The sequence below is a fragment of the Rattus norvegicus genome, chromosome 2 (assembly GCF_036323735.1).
Source record: "Rattus norvegicus strain BN/NHsdMcwi chromosome 2, GRCr8, whole genome shotgun sequence".
In the NCBI taxonomy this organism is placed as follows: domain Eukaryota; kingdom Metazoa; phylum Chordata; class Mammalia; order Rodentia; family Muridae; genus Rattus; species Rattus norvegicus.
This window is the reverse complement of record NC_086020.1, coordinates 186,642,498-186,663,917: the sequence shown is the minus strand read 5'-3', so window position 1 is coordinate 186,663,917 and position 21,420 is coordinate 186,642,498. Positions and strand designations below refer to the sequence as shown.

The following is a 21,420-nucleotide window of genomic DNA, read 5'->3' as shown; positions in this document are numbered from 1 at the left end:
TTCCTCTTCAGACATCTACTACCAGCATGTGACAGGCTGAGAGAGAAGGATTTGGGTTTGTTGTTCTTGTTGTTGTTGTTTTTTGACAGGCGGGTGAGAAGACATAAATGACAGCTATAGTGGGAAGAAGTAAATCTGTTTTCGTTTGCAGGCCTCTTAGCCATTAAGGAAACCCAGGGAAGGTAGATTGAACATGGTGGTTAACAGATGATCTCAGGATAGTTGCCAGGCCACAGATCAACAAACAAAACTCACCTGGTTCCGAGCACCAGAGCTGGGCCATTGCCTGGGTTTATCCCTGAGCCTGAAATCACTTTCCTTAGCCCAGTTTCACCTCTGGTTATGCCGTCGTAAGCCTACCACAGTCACGATGTATACACAGGTGAGACGCTGATGACTTTGTCTTACCAACAAAATTAACTTCTCCATTCGAGAGTAGATCCTGTCAGCTAAAAATAATTTGAACTAATTTCCTATGAGAACTCATTTTAATTTACGTATTTGGAAGTTTTGTCACATTTAGCCCTGGGTGGCCTAGAACTCACTACGTGGCCTAGGTTGTCCATCCTCTGCTTCCTGGTAATGGGGCTAAAGTTGTGTAAGAGCTGATACAAACAGAAGCAGTTTGGGGCACCTCGTTATATAAACATACCATACAGTATATACTCAAAAGTAGCATACAGAAGCCATATAATTTAAGATTCTATAATGTTGTGGTAATTCTCCAACCCCAATATGCCCATTCAAAAGCACACAATTCGGGAGGGGGATGTTTGCCCGGAAACCGGGAAAGGGAATAACACTCGAAATGTATATAAGAAATACTCAAGTTAATAAAAAAAAAAAAAAAAAAAGAAAAAGAACATAAAATTGGGTGGATGTTGATGGGAGAGGGAAGACATGAGAGATTTGGGAGAGGGGAAAGAATATGACCAAAATACAGTGTATAAAGTTCTCAAAGAATAAATAAAAAACACAATGAAAACAAAAGCACACAATTCAGTTACAGTATTTATAAGCGTCACACCTACATTGGGCAGATGCGCCTCTACTCTACTCCCCAGCTCTGACAGCCCTTCTCCGTGTGACTTCTCTGGGCTATGTGGTCCTGTTCCATCTTCATTTCCTCTCCTCTCACTCCCCCTTCCTCCATCGTCCTTGTTTTCCTCTTTTCCCTCACTCTCCAAAACCTCCAGTCCCACCATCCCTTTCCACTGCCCAATCACAGGCGCTTTGACCATATAAAATAGGGAAAAGGGTCACATGGAATCACCCAAGTACATGATCCACTCCTCATTGGAGCAGCCCTTCTTGAGGAAGCAGAATTAACATCAGAATACAAACAGCACCAGGACAACCCACGACATTTCCCCAATTAAAAGGCTCTTTTCCTTCAGATGTAAATTGAGCACAACTATTACAATAATGCCATTTATAAAGTATAAGATACACTTAGCATCCAGTCTGTCATATTTGTCAACTCAGATCAAGCACTCCACCATCTATATTAACTTAAAAGGCTTACAATTCTATACCTGAATTATGTCCTGGGTTTAGCTTGTATACCGCCGGAAAACATCCTCTCAAATCTATACCATCTCTCTCAATGCTAAACAGCTTGAGTTGGCTGTGAGACTACAACCAGTCTTTAACTCCATCAGAAATCCAAGAACAACCTAAATGTTATCTGAAAATTTAGCTTCCAAAACGTAACCAATTTGTAGAGATGGCTGACTACCTGGACAGTCCCTCAATCCTCAAAAACTTAGAGCATCAGTCTTCAGCCTTCTGGCCAGGATCATCTGACAGACCTTTGTGAAGCAGAATTATGAAGGGCTGCTTACCCTGTCTGGGCAGAGCTACCAGTTGACCTCAGTGTGTGTCCTTCTCCCCACTGAAAGATCCCCGTTTGATATTAGTACAGCCATTTCTTTTTCTTTTTCTTTCTCTCTCTCTCTTTTTTTTTTTCTTCAGAGCTGGGGCCTGAACCCAGGGCCTTGTGCTTGCTAGGCAAGCACTCTACCACTGAGCTAAATCCCCAACCCCAGTACAGCCATTTCTTAAGAATGAGAATCTTTTAAGCTGGCCCTTGCTTAGCCCCTAGACGTTAGACAATAGACCAGAAAGTACAGAAAGCACATTCCCACCACTCTCTAGGAAACTGCCCGACCATAAGAACAGATGGTATAGATCATATTTACTGCAGGGCAATTACAAGGCAGGAAACATCTCTGGGAAGCTGACTGACCACTATAGATTGTGCCCCAGAATGAGAAAACCTATATGAAGTTAGATGTCCTTGGTACTGACATAGCGTGCTGACATAGCTATAGCCTGGTCCTGGGAACTCCAGGAGAAAAATATCTGCCAAGTCAGATATCCTTGGTCCTTGTCCTGGGAACCCCAGGACCGGAAAACATATATCAAGTCAGACGTCCTTGGTACTGAAAGAGCTGCGTTGATATGGTTGCGGCCTTGTCCCAGGAATTCCAGGAGGAGAAACATCTGCCTAGTTATCCTTGGCACCGAAATAGCTGAGCTAATGAAACTTTTTTTCGGAGCTGAGGACCAAACCCCAGGGCCTTGCGCTTGCTAGGCAAGCGCTCCACCACTGAGCTAAATCCCCCAACCCCTAAACTGCGTAATCTTTTTTTTTTTTTAAACTGTGTAATCTTTTTTTTTTTTTTCGGAGCTGGGGACCAAACCCAGGGCCTTGCGCTTCCTAGGCAAGCGCTCTAGCACTGAGCTAAATCCCCAGCCCCTAAACTGTGTAATCTTAAATGACTATTTAAGCTGTACATTTTTGTTGTTCGAGGCTCTTCACATCCCTCCTGCGTGAGGACCATGTCGAGCCCCAATGCATTGGTATTACGAGTAAACCTCTTGTTTTTTACATCAAGACTTGAGTCCCGTGTGTTTGTGGGGTGGTGGGTGTCCTCAGGACTGGAGCGAGAGTCTCCTCTGTCTGAGGGTCTTTCACCATCACCCCCTGAACAGTAATTTGGTCTGTAGATGAATCAAGACAACTCTCGCCCAGTGTTTTTCTTGCCATACCTAGAGCAACTGCACCAATGCTCAATTTCTTCTTTGAACCAAGAAGGAAGCGCTGTCAGGAGCAGACACGCCATTTAATAATGAAATGGCCTTAAATGTCATATAATGTGGACTTCTGACGACTTTGAAGACTATCTGTGCAAAGTATATCTGAACTGTTAAATCTTAATTATTCTTATTCGTTTTTATTTGAGTAAATTAAAAACACTTTAAGTGAATCAGACTCTAATACAACCGTGGTTTACGATCTGGCCCTTAACTTGTGCTGCTCCACCATCCTCAACTGTCTGCAGTGGCAGTCACGGAAGGACTGGCCTGGGAGTCTTAGATGAGTTGTGTAGGCACAATGCCTATCAAAAAATAATGGTATTAATTCCAAATTTTGTGTCAGTATAAGAAATTCACACCAATAATCTGCATCGATCTATAAATTTGATACCAATGCAAAGTTATAATTTCAATTTACATTAACTATAAAGATTTCTACCAATGTAAGACATGGCTATACAACGTTTTGTTTAAGAAGAAATTTGATAACCTATCCGTGTTTGTCTAGTCCTCTACTTTCTATGATATTACTATGTCTCCCCTTTACTCGTCCTCCCCTCTTTACCTAAGAAGGAAGGATAGAGAAGAGGAAAGAAAGGTAGAAATCCCTGAGCCTAAGCTCCTTACTTTCTCCTGTGTCCAAAGCGACAACATTTGTAAAGTATCCCTTAAATGACAACATATCTTTAATCATAAAATAACCAGAACTACCCAGCCCAACCTAAGGGACTGGGGAAAAGATCCTTTGTCAGCTTCCAGCTGAATTGGGGTGAAGATTCCCACTGGGGGCAAAAAGGGAAAGAGGAAAATGGCTTTGTCAAAGGAGAGCTGGCATCATTTGTCTTCCAGTCACTCTGTGCTGAGAAAGTTCATGGCTTAGCTGACATCTTGACTATGACAGTCTGAAAGGCTGGATAGGTGAGCTAGCTGTTCTGGAAAAGTTCTGGAAGCAAGCCTTTAGAGGAAAGAGCTTTCACGTAGTTGAAGTAGAATCAAACAAAGAGCTGGAAGGGAAGGTCCCAGAATCTCAGCATCACAGAGTGTGATTCTTTTTTTTTTTTTTTTTTTTTTTTGGTTCTTTTTTTCGGAGCTGGGGACCGAACCCAGGGCCTTGTGCTTCCTAGGTAAGGGCTCTACCACTGAGCTAAATCCCCAACCCCACAGAGTGTGATTCTTGTCAGGGCTGTCTCTTTTCTCTTTCATTCTGCAATATACAAAGAGCTCTGTAAAGACATTCATATGGAGCAAGCAGGGTCACAGACTGATTAATGAAGATCATTAAGAAAGACAACCGCCTTCCTTCAGAGGTTAGTTTGATCAAAAACTACAATATATTTATATTCCATTCATGCCATTTTTTAAAAAAGATTTATCCATTTTATGTATGTGAGTGCACTGTCACTGTCTTCAGACACACCAGAAGAGGGCATCAGATCTCATTACAGATGGTTGTGAGCCACCATGTGAATTGAACTCAGGACCTCTGGAAGAGCAGTCAGTGCTTTTAACCCCTGAGCCATCTGTCTAGCACATCCCATTCATGTGATCTTAAAGAGTGATATATAATAACTCAAGAGAATTTTGTGCCCGATAAGTGTTATTGACTGTATATATAGACATTTAAGTCTCAGCCAGTTCCAGAGTTGTCTCCATAGACGGAGACATAAACATCAGCACATATGCACCACCTTCTTGTTGATCGTTTTTGTCTCCCTTTTCTTCTCCATCACCAAGGGCTTCAGGAGGTCTCCCTTTGTCATGTCTGATTTTTAAAAATTTGAGAGGAACCCATGGCTTTTCCTTTCCTGTGGAAATATAGGCATAACTCCTCCCAGCATAACACATTTCCTGTTTTCCCTTCTGATCTCAGCATATACTGACAATAAATAGGCAAGTTTAGTTCAGTAGTTCCCCCCCCCCCCACAATCCAATGTATTTCAGCAGCTGTACATCTTTGTTCATTAGCATTGAAAATGTAAGGTTAGTAAAGCACTGTGTACTCTATCTCTGGGGGTTTTATTGCCCCTTTAGCCTGTTAAGCATCTCTTTCAGAGTACAATGAGATCTCCCCAAGTCGCTTGTCCTGTAGGACTATGTGATAGGCCTGTAACATGCTTTACACTATAATGTGTGAGCAGCTGCTTCTTATTAGAGACACATATGCCAGACCGCTGTCTGTTTTAATTTGTATGGGTATTCCCACAATGGCCATAACTTCTAAAAAATGTGTAATTACATAATCAGACGTTTCTGACGCTAAGGCAGTTGCCCACTGAAATCCTGACTGTGTGTCTACTGTATGGTGCACATGTTTCAGTTTGCCAAACTCTGCAAAATGGAGCACATCCATTGCCAAATATAATTTTTTAGATACCCTAGGGTTACTTCCTGTAGGTAATGGGGTTTGGTTATCTAATGAGCAAATAGGACATTGCCTCCCATTTTCCTTGTCTCATTGCCAAGCGATAGAGAATTCTTTCTTTGAAGCTTTGCTGTTAACATGGTGTTTTTTATGGAATTCAGAAGCCTCTGGTAGGGGTTGGGGATTTGGCTCAGTGGTAGAGCGCTTGCCTAGCAAGCGCAAGGCCCTGGGTTCGGCCCCCAGCTCCGAAAAACAAAAACAAAAACAAACAAACAAACAAAAAAAACCCAAAAACCAAAAACAGAAGCCTCTAGTACACTTCCTATCAATAGCTGGTCAGTCTCATTGTTACCTTGTGTAGAGGGCCTGGCACATGCGTATGGGATCGTGTGTGTGTTATATGCAGGGGATGAGTCCTATTCCTGATCATTTGCTGTAGCTCAGTAAACACTGAAGTCAACTCGGAATCACCCTGAGTAAGTTCAGCAGTCTCTGTGTGGAAACAACCCTTTCTGCAAATGGAGAGTCAGTCACTATATTAAGAGACTCTTGAAACTCTGACAATATCATGAGTATGGCATGTAATTCAGAGTTTTAAACAGACTTATAGGGACTCTCAGCCACCTTCCTTACATCTTCTGACTTATATCCTGCCTTTCCTGACTTACTGGCATCAGTGTAAAATGTAAGGGCTCCAGAAATTGGGGTTCCCTTTAATATACAGGGAAGAATCCAATTAGTTCTTTTCATGAACTGGGGTCGCTTGCTTTAGGGTGTCTGTTGTTAATCTCTCCCAAGAAATTACTGCACGCTCTCGGCCAGTGCTCATCTTGTGCCCATAACAAGGCAATCTCTGTGTTAGTAAAAGGTACCACAATTTCAGCTGGATCCATTCCGACTAATTGTTGAAATCTCGTTTTTCCTTTTAGTATCAATTCAGAGACCTTCTCAATGTAGGTTTTAATTTCTTACTCTTTTTATGGGCTAAAAATATCCACTCTAAGATATAATCTTCCCTCTGCCTGAGAATTCCTGTAGGGGATGAGTAGAGGGCAGGATGACTAAGATGCAGGCCATCTTTGGATCCATACAATCTAGATGTATATCCTGCAGTTTCCTTTCTACCAGAGCTAACTCTTTGTCAGCTTCTGCTGATAATCTTCTTGGGCCATTTAAATCTTTATCACCTTGTAAGGTTTGAAATAAATTGCTTAGCTCTTGAGTGTCCAAGCCAATTGCAGGCCATAGCCAGTTAATTATCTCCCAGTAGCTTCTGAGAGTCATTAAGAGTCCTTAATTGGCCTCCTCTGGTTTGCACCTTTTGTGGCCTAACCTTTTGTTGACTTATTCTATATCCTAGACAATTTTTTCAGGGGTGATTTGCAACCCTCAGTAAAACAAGGTTTTTGTTTTTTGTTTTTGTTTTTATTTCATCAAACTTTTTTCCAGGATATTTATATCTGAATCAGCCAAAAGGATATCACCCAAATAATGATAAACAATGAATTGGGGAAATTGTTTGTGGATCATCTCCAATGGCTGTTGTACAAAATATTGACACAAGGTGGGGCTATTTAACATTCCTTGTGGCAGGACTTTCCAATGATAGCTTTTCAGTGGGCAACTTCTATTGAAGGTAGGCACTGAGAAAGCAAACCTTCCCTTATCGTGTTCCTGTAGAGGAACTGTGAAAACCCCATCTTTTAGATCAATCAGTACGAGAGACCATTCCTTAGGCAGCAAAGAAGGTGATGGGATTCTAGGCCGCAGGGAACCCATTGGCTGAATAATAATACTATTCTCTTTTATATCTGTTAACATCCTCCATCTGCCAGATTTACGAGAGAATTCCAAGGGCTGGTGGACTCCTCTAAATGCTGAGCTTCCAGCTCCTGGACTAGTTGCTCTAATGCCTTTAGTTTTTCTTTTGTCATAAACCACTGATCAATCCCAATGGGTTGGTCAGTCACCCACCTTAGTGGTAAGGCTGTTGGTGTTTTAACAGCAGTGGCTTCCTGATGTTAAGTTAAATTGTTGTGTCTTGTTTATAGACAGCCTAGACAGTCAGTAACTGTCTTTGATAACATTCTTTAATGATTTTTTTGTTATGAGCCCTATTGGTTTTGTGGCTGGCCTCTGAAACTGAGCCGTATTGATTTATGTTTTCCACTGTTCTAACAGATCTCTTTTTCCCCATAAGTAAATGGCTTCAGGTCCTGTACATTTAAGCCATCAGGTACTTTGTTTTATTTGGAATAAAGTCCCGTCTCCCTTGAAATTGGATGGTTACTTCTTGAAGCAGCCAACTTGCAGGCCAAGATTTTGGAGAAAGAAGGTGACATCTGTTCCAGTGTAGATCACTCCATGGATCTCAATATTGTTTAGTAGTATTCTTGGTTTGTGCCTTTGATCCTCTATAGAAGTTTGCCAAAATATTAGTTTTTAGTTCCCTTTTAGGCTTTTAAATTTTTTTTTTTTATAGAATTTGCCTCAACCTTATTATCTGGTCTCAACTCTGTTTTTAGAGCAGTGATGTTTACTTGTCCTGAGGAAGAGAATTCTCCCTGCCTGACACTGGGGCCTGGCAGAGGCCTCCTGGGAATTTTTTTTGGGGGGGGTTCTTTTTTTTTTCGGAGCTGGGGACCGAACCCAGGGCCTTGCGCTTCCTAGGTAAGCGCTCTACCACTGAGCTAAATCCCCAGCCCCATCCTCCTGGGAATTTTTGTTATGGCGTTGCTCCATTTGTCTGCTGTCACTCTACATTCAGCCTTGCCACATCTTTTACTGTTCCAGAAGAAATAGGCCCACTTTTTGGAATTAATTTGGTTTAATTAATTATTAATTTTGGTTTCCCATGCAGTTTCTTCTGAGATGTCCCTGCTCACCACAGTGAGAACATTTGAAGTCTTGTGTTGTCTCTTGGTCTTTTTGTGGTGGCTTCTCCTATCACAGTCATATCAGGTGTAGGAGGTCTAACCTTAGCTCTGTGTCTAACCCACTCATCCATGGATACTGCCCTTGCTGTCAGTGGTCTGATTACTTCCTTATATCCAGCATCTGCACTTTTAAAAGCCAAAGACTCGATTATTGCCCAAGAAGTCAAGAATCGATTTTCAAATGGCGAATGCATTCCAAAATTAGTGACTTTCCTCAAATTTCCTCAGTTCTAACACATCCACAGGTTGCCATTTGAGTTCCTGATAACCCTGTGGATGATCATCATCTGGAGGTCTTTGTTGTACACTAACTGGATCACTGAAGTTTGTTTTCTTTTCTTTTTTTTTTTTTTGAAGTTTGTTTTCTAACAGCCTTGGGTTGGTGTGACAGTTTGCATATACTTGGTCCAGGGAGTGGCACTATTAGAAGGTGTGGCCTTGGAGGAAGTGTGCCACTGTGGGGGTGGGCTTGGAGACCCTCCTCCTAGCTGCTCAGAGATGTTCAGTCTGTTCCTGGCTTCCTTCAAGTGAAGATGTAGAACTCAGCTCCTCCTGCACCAGGCCTGCCTGGATGCTGCCACACTCCCACCTTGATGATAATGGACTGAACCTCTGAACCTGTAAGCCAGCCCCAATTAAATGTTGTCCCTTATAAAACATTAGTCATGGTGGCTGTTCACAGCAATAAGACCCTAACTAAGACAGTTGGCTTTCTTTAATATCTTCTGTCTCTACCTGAGTGTTTTCCTTAATTGAGATTTTAAATTCCTCCCTTAATGTCTATGTCCATGCTTCACCTCTCTCCTTTTGTTGCCCCTCCTGTTCCCTGAGTTCCTGTATTCTCCGTTCCAGCTTCTGCCTCCACATTTTAATCTTTTCTTTATATTGTAACGCTGATATTCTGCTGTCCATTTTATTCTGACTGATTAATTTTAAAAGGTTCTCCAAGCCTTGCTTCCAATCCTCATTTTCTTCTCGCTGCCTCTCAGTCTGATCTGTGAGCTGCTGCACCTTTCCTTCTAGTGTCCTCCCCAGCTCGTGTCTGTTACCTTCATCTTCATCCTTTAGTCTCGTATTCTGATCTATAATTTCCTGTGTCTTCAATCCTAGTGCTTCCTCTAGGCCACGTTGCCAAGTCTTAAATTTCTCCCTCTGTTGTTCATGCTGCTCTGTAAATCCCTGTATCTTCTGTGCTAGGCCCTGCTTCTCTTTATGTTGTAATTCTGATATGGTAGCCTCTTCCTGACTTTGACTTACTAGCCTTAGTAATTTGTTCTCTAGACTTTGCTTCCAAATTTTAGTTCTGCCTCCTTGCTGTTCAGTCTTATCTGTGAACCGTTGAATCCTTTTTCCTAGTGTGTCTTCCACCTCCTGTCTTTAACCTTCATTTTCCTCTTTCTGTTGCTTATCTTGACCTATACAATCCTGAACCTTTAGCTGTAGTGTTTCCTCCAGGCGGTGTTGCCAAGTCTGAAGTTTATCTCTGTTTCTCAGTCTCATCTATGAACTTCTCTAGTGTTTCCTCTAATCTCTTTTCTAAGGCACATAATTTTTTATTTAGGGCCCTGTGTTTTGAGAAGACATAGTAAATCAAGAGAATAAATACTGCAGTACCAGTAAATGACAAGGTGTCGATTTCCTTTAAATCCATCCCTGTTGAACCATTCAAAATATCATCCCATAAATCCCACAAAGTATTTGTTTTTCATCTTTAAGTATCAAAAATTATATATTATATAGTATATATTATTTATATTTATTATATATTATTATCAATTAATGAGTCTTATTACCTGCTCCGGAGCCCTTTGTACCTTTATCTCCCCCTACTGTTCGATTCAGGACAATGCAGTCCTCTGATTCTTTTATTTACAGGGAGAGGTTGACAGAAAACCCCAGTCTTCTGTGCTTCTAAGCTGACTCTCTTTTGTTTGGGTTGCAGCTGGCAGCATGTGCTTGTGTGCTGATCTCAGGCGCCTGCAGCGCAAGCAGTTGGGAAAGCCAGTCTGGCTGTCCTGTATTCAGTGTTGACTCGGGGGATACGGGGAGCGAGCACAGAAAGGTTTCCTCAGGCGTAGAAGCCCTGGTCAGCTAGCTCTGTGTCTGCCCGAAGAATTCCTCACAGGCAGTTGCCCTCCAGGGTCCCCTGTCCCTTCCTGGGAATCCTATAGAGCAATGCCTAAGTCCAGCTCCAGTCTGGGATGCTGCCCCTGGCTGTAACTGCCTGCCCTGGACTTGGGGGAGGAGCCTCTCTGCAGCTCTCTATAGGCACCTCAGACCCAGTCAGCTTTCCATCCACACATTGCTGCAGCCTTAGATTGTTGCCCCAGTGGAGTATTGAGGGTGTGGGGAGAGGCAGTGGACTTTTATGTTAGTTGGGTTCTAATCGATATGATGGGCGTCAATCGTTGTGGTAAATTGCCCCAATATGTCCCTGCAAAACCACACAACTCGGTTACAGAATTTATAAGCTGCACACCTAGATTGGGCAGATTCACCTCTATACTATTCCCCAGCTCTGAGATCCCTTGTTACTTGCGGCTTCTCCGGGCCAGATGGTTCTGCTCCAACTTCACTTCCCTCTCCTCTCCCTCCGTCTTCCCCGCCTTCCTTTCTTTCCCCACTCTCTAAAACCTCCAGCCCTGCCTTTCCCTTCCATTGCCCAATCACAGGCTCTAGCCTTTATCTGACCTAGTTAAAATAGGGGAAGGTTCAGTGAGGTTGATTGCAGATAGCTTCCGGGTTAGGGGTGGGAGCCTGTGTGCCCTTCCCCGTCTCAGGACTGGGACCCCTGGCTTGAACCTGCTTAGCCCTGTGTGTGCTGCCCCAGTCTCTGTGAGGTCATAGGAGCATCAGTCCTGCTGGGACCGGAAGACAGTTTCCTTGGACTCCTCCAGCACCTCCAGCTCTTACAATCTTTCTGCCTCCTCTTCAGCATAGATTTAGAAGTGACTGTCCCAAACTCTCCCACTCTCTGCACATTGTCCAGTTGTACCCCCTTGAGTTTTAAAATGTGTGACAAAGTTTTTTTGTGTAACAGCCCTGGTTGTCCTGGCTTGCTTCACACAGTGACTTTGAATGATAGCCTTGTTTTTTTTTTTTTTTTTTTTTTCCGCCGATAGCCTTGTTTTGAAGGGGAAAAAAATCAGATGGTTAAACTAAAAGTCACCCCTGCCTCCATGTTATAGTTTAGCAATGTTCATTTTTTTTAGCTTAGTTTTCTTCATTTTTAAAAATACTGTGGCTGAATTGACTTGGAAATATTCTTTAAAGATTTATTAACCTTAATGTGGATGAGTATTTTGCTTGCAAGTGTGTGTGTGCAATGTTCACAGAGGCCAGAAGAGAACGTCAGATTCCCTGTTGGAGTGACAAAGGGTTGCAAGCTGCCAAGTAATTTAGGTTCCCTGGAAGAGCAACCCGTGCTCTCTACCCAAGTCAGGCTTGGGCCTACTCAACTCCTTTGTTTAGAGACCAAGTCCTAATAAAGCCAGCTGTTAAACTTCTGTCTCCTGCCAGAGAACTGGCTCCTCAGAAATTAGGGATCCGGCCTCTGTTAATCTAGCTGATCTGCTTGGAAGCCCGTGCTGCAGCAGCCCCTCCCCATCCATTTTCCTCCTCTCCTCCAGTGACTCCAGCTATAAATCTAGACCACCCCCCTACCACCCTCCACCATCCCCACGCCCCCTGGGGAGATGGCTCAGCGATTAAGAGCACTGACTGCTCTTCCAGAGGTCCTGAGTTCAAATCCCAGAAACCACATGGTGCCTCATAATCTGGGATCCGATGCCCTCAGAGCAACAATGTATTCATATATAACATAGATAAATCTTTAAAAAGAATCTAGCCCCCCATTTTAAATAAGCGAGCTGCCCTCTGACAGTCTTCCAGGTGGCTCATACCTGAGTATCCACTGCTGCTGAAGACCTTCCTCTCCAGCTCCTCTGTATTCCGAGACTGCCGCTGCCCAGTGGGCAATTGGGGGAGAGGGGAGGCACAGTTGTTCATAAAAGTACTCCTTAAGAATGTGTACTCTGAGGCTGGAGAGATGGCTCAGCAATTGTTTGCTGCTCTTTCAGAGACCCTGAATTTGGTTCCCAGTACCCACAAACTCAAACCTCAAAACTCCAGCTTAATGGAGGTGAGTCTCTACAAGGACTCCATGCATATGCATATACCAACACACAGACACATACGTAAAAATAAAGATGATTTAAAATGTATATTTGGTTGTACAAACCTTAAATCAGGAGGCAGGTGGGTCACTGAGTTTGAGAACAGTCAGGGCTTGTCTCTTAAAACAAACAAACCATATATATATATATATCATATATCACATATCATATGTCATATATCATAGATATATCATTAAGAGCAGAAGTCTATACTATACACTGCTTCTCCAAGGTCTTGAGATCACAGAGGAAAACACACACTCCAGCACTGGACAGAAGAGGGCGACATTACTCAACCAGAAGACACAGCTACATAGGTTTTTGTCATTAACAGGTGCAGGTACCAATGGCCTGCACAATCCTTTCGTGTTGCCCAAGGAAAGGCCCTGTCCTGTCCCTGTAGAGGTCATAACTAGCAATGGAGAAGGTCAAATGCTATGTAATGTACTGACAGAGGCAGGAAAGAAAAAAAAAAAAGACTATACACGGAGTCTGACAAAGCTCCCTTTGAAAGGTGATTGATTGGTCATGCCTGTAATCACCACAGGGAGGAAGCTGAGGCAAAAAGATGTTGGCAAGTTCCGGTTGTTTGCTGGACTGTAGTTATTTGAGGATAGCTTAGACTTTAGTGTCTGCCTTAAACAAACTAACAAGAGTCCAGCAACACTAGATGTGAGGACTGTTTATCCGTAGGTGAGAGTTCCAGGCTCCGAGACCTATCTTATGCAGTCTGGTGGGAGATATAGAGCGATCCTTGGATGTCTCTTACTATGTCGTATAGCACAAACACCTCACCTGTTCATTCAAACAGTGTAGCAAAAATTATCAAGACCCAAATCACTGGTGGCTCTGTCTCTCAAGGTGAAGCAAGTACTTAGTATGCCCTAGGTCTTTGGATGGTTACACAGTGTTCTTGCAAGTACACACTAGCAAAATTGAGAGTATCAAATGGAGTGCTACGTACACTGACACCGACTTCAAAAGCATCGAAATGACGTGGTTTTGTCTGTTTTGTTTCTCTGTGCAGCCCTGGCTGTCCTGTCCTGGAACTATATTTGTAGACTTAAACTCACAGATATCCTCCTGCCTGTCTCCTGAGTGCTCTGTGAGAGGATGCCTGGAAATAGGATGTTGTGAGCTGGTGAAGTGCAGGGGTCCCAGAGCCCTTGGGAGAGCATTACTGGGTGTTTTGAGTTTCCAACGTCCACTGGAAGGTGAGATCCGTGGCAAAAGATGGCCAGGCAGAAGTACTACACTGCCGTGACTCGGATTCGAACCGAGGTTGCTGCGGCCACAACGCAGAGTACTAACCACTATACGATCACGGCGAGCCACGTGCCCGGCGACGAGTCTTCATGCACTTGCTCGGTCCTGGTGCTGTTGGCTGAGCCTCAATCCAGTTCCGTCGGGTCTTGCGCTGCCCTCTGCGTTTTCTCCTCGCTGGGCGCAGACGCCCAGACTGAGCTGCCCGCCCTGGTGAAGCTTAGGCCAGCATCCTGTGCGAACCGCGGAGCGTCTCTGCTCGCTTCCGACCTGCCTGTCCTGCCTGTCGTCCGGCAGAAGTGATTGGTCCCCACTGCGTTGGGAGCGGCGCTGAGTGCACGGTGGATAGTGAGAGCAATTGCTGCTACCTGTGAAATCAATGTAGAGTTCAAGTTGACGCAAGACTCCAATGCGGAGCCAGGTAGAGTGGCACACACCTGTAATTTCAGCACTTGGAATGCAAGAGACAATAAAATCAGGAGTTGAAGGTTAAAAAGTGAGTGCCGGGGAGCCTAGGATACTTGCGACCCAGTCAAGAAAGAGGAGGGAAGAGGAGGAAGCAGCAGCAACCACTAAACCAAAGTGTGACACAAACCAACGTCATCAGAAAGAAGGAAACCTCAATTAAGAAAACGCCTCCATAAGATCGGGTGGTAGGCATGCCGGTAGGGCTTTTTCTTAATTAGCACTTGATGGTGGAGGGGCCAGCCCATTACGGGTGAGGCCACACCTTGGCTGGTGGTCCTGGGTTCTGTAAGAAAGCAAGCCGAGCATGTCAAGGGGAGCAAGCCAGTAAGCAGCAACCCTCCCTGGCCTCAACGTCAGGTTCTGCCTCCAGGTTCTTGCCCGGCTTGAGGTCCTGTCCTGATGGCCATCAGTGATAGACTTGGACAGGGATGTGTAAGCCCAGTAAACCCTTCCTTTTGGTTATGGTGTTTCATCACAGCAACAGAACCCTGTCTAAGATAGTCTGGCTGGGCAAATAGGGCCTGGGCTGTCCAGGAAAAGCCAAATAACCCCCACCATGGGTACTGGGTTCAGCGGGACAAGAGTGACCCCCACCATGGGTACTGGGTTCAGCGGGACAAGAGTGACCCCCACCATGGGTACTGGGTTCAGCGGGACAAGAGTGACCCCCACCATGGGTACTGGGTTCAGCGGGACAGGAGTGACCCCCACCATGGGTATTGGGTTCAGCAGGACAAGAGTGACCCCCACCATGGGTATTGGGTTCAGAGGGACAGGAGTGACCCCCACCATGGGTATTGGGTTCAGAGGGACAGGAGTGACCCCCACCATGGGTATTGGGTTCAGAGGGACAGGAGTGACCCCCACCATGGGTATTGGGTTCAGAGGGACTACCCCTAAGAGGGAAAAGCCTTGCCCTGGTCTTAGAGGAAGGAGCAACCACAGTCCAAGTAAGGAATCGTGTGTGTGGATTGGTCTGCGATGATGCGGCATATTCATAAAATGGAAGGAGACTTAGCAGGAAAGTTGGGGAAACACCAAATTAGGAGCTAATGGAACGAACTGAGAATAACAACTACTAAGCCCAGAAACGGTATAGCAATTATTTTATGTTTCCTTTTTTTTCTATTTTCCTTTTGTTTTTAAAAACGAACAGACGGAACTGAAGCCTCCCTTTCTTCCCTTCCCCAAGTTCCTTTGTCCCACTACCTCAACAACTCAGTTAAAAACTCTGAAGGTGAAGGGAGCATAGGTTCCTGGAGGTGAGAGCAGCAGAAAGGAGCGCTGGCTCGGCAGAAGACACATCCCTCCTGGTGGTCCTGCCCCTCTGTATGGGTAAACAATTGAGTACTGAAAGAGGAGGGAATGTGGCATTAAAAGAGAGCACTGGAAATACATTCCCTGACCGGGAATCGAACCCGGGCCGCGGCGGTGAAAGCGCCGAATCCTAGCCACTAGACCACCAGGGACACACAGAAACCTATTCGTTGACCACTTAAAGGAAATTTCTAAGAGTAAAGCCTCTTAGTTTTCGAAGGCGGCCAGGCCAGGCATTAAGCCCTCTCCTCCTATTCAAGACCATCATCATCATCATCATCATCATCATCATCATCATCATCATCATCATCATCATCTCCTCTTCCATTTTCTGTCTTGGTAATGTTCTGCCTCGGAAAGCAATGGACAGGGAAGAGCATCTGGACTCCATTCCACACCATGTGGCACATTTCTTCCTCCTAGCCTCGGGTGGGCGAACTGTCGGTTTGACTCTGCGTGTAGTGAACCAAGTCCTCCTAACCTGGGAAGAGGCTCCTTTTCCTTCCCTCCCACCCCCATCACTACAACAGCCGCTCAAACTAAGAGTTCCAGGAACAGATTGGGATCGTTTTTTCTCACTGTGATGGTTTCTCTGCCTGTCCTTCCCTGGCCGTGCTCAGGGTGGAATCAAGGCGACTGGACTACAGGAGGGAAGAATCCCTTCGGACCTTGGACATCTATCTCTCTCTGCCTGGAAAGATTTAAGCAGAGATAGAAGTTGGAAGTTTCTGGATCTAACGCTGAGGGAAGTGCTTCCTGGTGGAAGTCTCCACCGCACTCACACGGGAAGCCAGGTGGATTCCTGCGAGGAGGGGTTGCTGGAGGTGGGGAAAGCCACCTACTTATTCTTAAGGGCAACTTAAGGTCGTGCTCCTTAACCTTTAAGGTCCGCTTTCCATTCCTCTCTCTTCCTGCCTCTCCTATCTTCCTTTGTCTCTCTCAGAAAATTGTTATGTTCTGTTTTTGAGATCAATCTCATTATGTAGTCCTGACTTGTCTGGAACTTGACTCGCAGACCAGGCTAGCCTCCAACTCACCGAGTTCCACCTCCCTCCACCGCACCCCTCGTGCTGTGATTAAAGGCGCGCACCACCTATTGTTTTTGAACAATTACGTAGTTCAAGGCGGAGCCAGAAAATTGATTTTGAGCAACTGTAACTGGTGGGATTGCGGACAAGGTCCTGCATAGAGCGCTTGGCTTGTATGGGAAAATGCTAATGGGTCAGGAGGAGAACAAGGTGAATTCCCTGGTGAATTCCTCAGGAAAGTCTTGTGCTGTGTCCAGTGCAGTTCTGGCTGCCTGCGAACACACCAGCAGCCATTGTGTGTCCAGGTTCTTCTACAGAAGCAAAGTGCTCGGCAGTGGAAGAGTGCGCCAGAGGCCGGGCAATCTCCCTAGGCCAAGAGACTGTGGCCCCAGCGGACCCTGGGCAGGCAGTGGAGAAACTCGCCCAGAAGAGACCGGCCTTTTCCTGGCACAATAGTGTGTAGAGAGACTCAACGCTCTGGCCCGCAGCCCCAACGGCATGAACCAAGAGGCCACACCGGTGCGCAGTCCCTTCCCTGCTGATGTTCTAACTCCTACTGCAGCAGGAGTCTCCGAGCTGGGACGTCCGAACCCAGAGTAACTGAGGCCGTCTGTGATCCTGGACGCCGGGTGGGGGTCCATGTGGGTTCCGCCACCCGGGGGGGCGCGGTGGAAACTGCAGACACCGGCGTCCTGGAGCCTGTCCAAGGATGGGCACTTCCAATAGTGAGACCCTTGGCCTGGGTCCTGTCCCTCAAGTCGGCGGGCAATCCTAAATAGCTCTAGTCCTGGGCCCAAAGGGATTCCCATCACACTGGCTTGTTTTCTTTTCTCTTGTCCCCCACTAGCTTATGAATAATATCCAATCATGCCTTGATGATTGCAGTGTTAATCCCACAAAGGAGGAGAAATTCACCGACTCAAATGGCCAAATTAGAGCCAAGTGTTTTTTATTCATGAACAGAGGCTGTCTTCCTCTAAGCCAGGGGTTCTAGAGATCAACTCTGGACATGGGGAAGATAAGTTTCTTAGAGGTCAGGGGTAGGAAGTTTCCAGATCCGGAGGTTGGCAGGCAAATAAGTGGGGTTCACAGAAGCAGGACACAAGCATAGGGAGTTGGTCGTAACCAACCCCTTCAACAGTCTTCTGTGATCTGAGTGACCAAGTCACCACAGAAAACAATCAGGTATTGGAGGGCTCTGAAGTGCCTTAGGTTTCCATTCAAAATACTTAACATAGTGTCTGTCTGTGTACCTGTGCACTGTGAGAACCCCTCTTCCCCCAGTTTAAACATCGGAGACAGCTAAGAGAAAGTTCGATTCAAAGTTTGTCCCTTTCTTTGTAAACAGGGAACATGATACACCTGGAAACACTGCACCAGGACTGGGCACCACCCCTGGGGAAGATACATTTACAGAATGGGCTCAGTTAGAACATGATACGAATGCCATCATGTGACAGTGGTACACCCATCTCTCCACTATCAAATTAAACATCTGCAGGAGCCAACAAGGATATACTGGCTTCCACCGCAGTTGTGTTCACTTTAAAACTATTATCTGGGAAAATGACAGGAAGAAAGGGGGGGTGTGTGTGGAGGAGGGGAAAGAACCTAGCTGCATTGAGATCTTAAGAAATTCAGAGTAGTGGGGCGGTGGTGGAGCATATCTTTAATCCTAGCACTAGGAAAGCTGAGGCAGGTGGACCTCTGTGAGTTTGAGGCCTGGTCTACAGAGTGAGTTCTAGGCCAGAAGCAGGAACAGGAAGAATGGGGTGGGAGTGGAGGAGGAATATATTTAGAGTAAGTGTTGGCCAGAGGGCTCAGCAGTTCTGAGCACTTCCTGCTCCTGAAGAATGTTCCTTACTAGCGACCACACCAGGCAGTTCACAACTGTCTGTAACTCCAGTTCAGGGAGATTTGACACCCTCTTCTGGCCTCTGACAGCACTGCACATATACAAAAATAAGATCTTAGCCCAGGGTGGGGTCACATGCCTTTAGTCCCAGCACTCTGGACAGGAGGCAGGAGTTCAAGATCAGGGGCTGGAGGGATGGCTCAGTGGTTAAGAGCACTGGCTGCTCTTCCAGAGGTCCTGAGTTCAATTCCCAGCAACCACATGGTGGCTCACAACCATCTGTAATGGGATCTGATGCCCTCTTCTGGTGTGTCTGAAGATAGTTACAGCGTACTTATATACATAAAATAAATCTTTTTTAAAAAAGAGTTAGAGATCAAACTAACTACGTAGTGAGTTCCAAGATAGCCAGGGCTGTATCGAACAAAGCAGAACACCTTATAAATTTTTAAACATAATCTTTTTCATATATATATGAAAAAGAAATGCAGAATTCGGCCTGTCTGGGTGTGGTGGTGCATGCCTTTAATTTTAGCAGCAGCTAGCAGATCTCTGTGAATCCCAGTCTAGCCTAGGCTACAAAGTGAGCAACTGTCTCAAAAAACAACAAACAAATCACAAAAGAAACACAGACAAGTTCTCCACTCTTGCTATCCTACTGGGTCCAAAGATCAACCCCAGTAGTCCGATGTGTGTGCATTGGGACCAGCTCAAAGCAGCCTCAAAGCGGCGGCAGCAGGAGAGGCAGACTTCCCTTTGGGTTTAGAATCCTCAACTTTAATCTTACAAGTATCCAAGCCTGAACAACGAGCCAACAAAAAGTACCCTAAATGTGTATCTGTAGACCCAGGGGAACAACTCAGACTAGCCTCAAATTCCTGACCAGCCTGGGTTATTTCAGGCCTTGTCTAAAAAACCAAATTAAGTGAAAACAACAGTATTACGAGTGTACCCTCCCGTACACTTACATAATAGATATAATAGATACCCACTCCTGAACACAGCTTTGGTAGGGGGGATTATTAACTGTTGACTCTGATCCTGAGGGAAGGGGTCTTGGCATGGTTTCTGTATCAAGAGGTGCGTGTATTCAGTAGACACAGTTAAAAGGCTCGTCCCTGGGTGGGCTTGAACCACCAACCTTTCGGTTAACAGCCGAACGCGCTAACCGATTGCGCCACAGAGACATATGAATCTCTGGTAGGTTGACCGGATGGTGAGGGAGGGCTCACCCGGTGCAGCGCTCAGTCCCGGCGGCTGGCCACAATGCTCACTGGAGTCAGCCGTTGGGGACGAAACTGGAATTACCAGACCGCACGCCCTGCACCCAGTTCTCGAGCTCGCGCGACCGCAATGAACTGCGCACGTGCTGCTGGCACCTCCTGATGCTGAGATCCCGCTGATATCCAGAGGTCGGGGCCACCAGGGACTCCAAGCCGGCGAGGTCGCGGCCTGGGCGCCCAGAGATAAAGAAGCCTACTGTGCTATAAAGGGTATGATCTTTCGCAGACCCCAAGCAGGTACCGACGACGAGGAGCTGGTCACTCCAAGTGTGTGCTGGAGCCACGGAGCAGTCGCGGTTTGGGCAGGTGAGGTGAGTGTAGAAAAGGCCGTCGGTGGAAAGGGAAGACAACGAGGGGAAGGGAGGGGAGGACAGAGTGGGAGCCACCCTTTCAGGTGCTGAGACGACAAAGACCCGCGAGAGTGCAGGTGTTTGTTCTTTCAAAGTAGTTTACACAGCTATGTGTTCCAGAGGTGAATTGCTGAAGGCATCAATCATCGACAGATCAGGTACTGAAGAGGATGAGGGGAGTCTACGGCCAATCACTCAGCAGTTTTTCTCTAAGGGAGAAAAACTTAATTCTCTAGGACTAGCAGAATAAAAAGGGAGAACGCGCGCGCGGTTGGTTGATGAAGAAAGGCTCCAACATTTTACTTTTTTTCTTAGACTTTGTATACCACCTAAGACAAAAATTCTTTACGTAAGAGAGCCGCAAGTTTTGTATTATCCAAAAACAACTACCACAAAAACATATTCTTCAAAAGATTAAAATCATTAACAAAAGAAAATTATATGACTATTTATTAAATGTTCCTTTTTTGAAACGCTCACTTAACATTTCCAATCTTTCTTTCCACAAATCCATCTTAACCCAAAGCAATAATTCTTTTGTTACTAATTAACAAAGTTTAAGCAAGCTAGTTTTTCCGTGTGCTAGCTGACGACAGTTTGTATTTACCAAGAAATAAATAATTTATTATATGTCTTATTCTTTCAAACCTTGTTTAGATAAACTGGCGAATCATCAAGTTTCTATTCTTGTATTTATTCTTATATACACAATAGAATCATTTACTTTTTCTTCATGCCTTACCTTTTCATGGTGCACACCTATGAACACATCCTTAGATCACAAGCTCCAGGAACGGAGACCCAACCTAGAGTGAATGTTTTCTTTCATCATTAACCTGTTGCAAGCCCATTTCTCCCCAAGTACATTTATGTGTTTGCAATGCATGAGAGCTCACTGCTCCTTTTCTAACCTATGTATGCAGTTCTCATTCTTCTACAAGGCAGGGGGCACACTCTACTCTTTTTTTTTTTTTTTTTAATCTTACATCTTCCTGGCAAAAACATCTAAACTGTGGGACTTTGAAAGGCAGCCTAGTTCCCGGTTGAGCTAAGGTTAGAAACCCCGGTGACCCTGAAGGGACAGAAGGAGTTTCACCTGTTTCCAGGTACCAGCTTCCTCTCACTAGCCACAGACACCCCCCCCCCTAAATTTGTGGCCATCGGTCACGTAAGGGCAACGCCCCAAGCCCCTCCACATGTAGAGGACAGGTCGAGTAGCTTCAAGACCGACCTCCATTTTATGAGGTACCTAAAGGCTTGGCCAATAAACTTTCCTTCCCA

At 45.3% G+C, this 21,420-nt stretch overlaps 1 long non-coding RNA gene and 3 other non-coding genes across 4 annotated transcripts; all 4 read right to left on the bottom strand.

Moving 5' to 3' along the window:
- Nucleotides 1-3,219: 3,219 nt before the first annotated feature.
- LOC134485658 (uncharacterized) lies at nucleotides 3,220-11,961 on the bottom strand. The gene is made up of 2 exons (XR_010063885.1): nucleotides 10,194-11,961; nucleotides 3,220-3,404 (listed from the first exon to the last, which is right to left on the bottom strand). It is a non-coding gene; the product is annotated as an uncharacterized LOC134485658 (long non-coding RNA).
- Nucleotides 11,962-13,831: 1,870 nt separating this feature from the next.
- Nucleotides 13,832-13,903, bottom strand: Trnah-gug1 (transfer RNA histidine (anticodon GUG) 1). The gene has a single exon. It is a non-coding gene; the product is annotated as a tRNA-His (tRNA).
- A 1,800-nt stretch (nucleotides 13,904-15,703) lies between these two features.
- On the bottom strand, nucleotides 15,704-15,775 carry Trnae-uuc3 (transfer RNA glutamic acid (anticodon UUC) 3). Its single transcript has one exon. It is a non-coding gene; the product is annotated as a tRNA-Glu (tRNA).
- A 3,844-nt stretch (nucleotides 15,776-19,619) lies between these two features.
- On the bottom strand, nucleotides 19,620-19,693 carry Trnan-guu4 (transfer RNA asparagine (anticodon GUU) 4). Its single transcript has one exon. It is a non-coding gene; the product is annotated as a tRNA-Asn (tRNA).
- Between the last annotated feature and the right edge of the window lie 1,727 nt (nucleotides 19,694-21,420).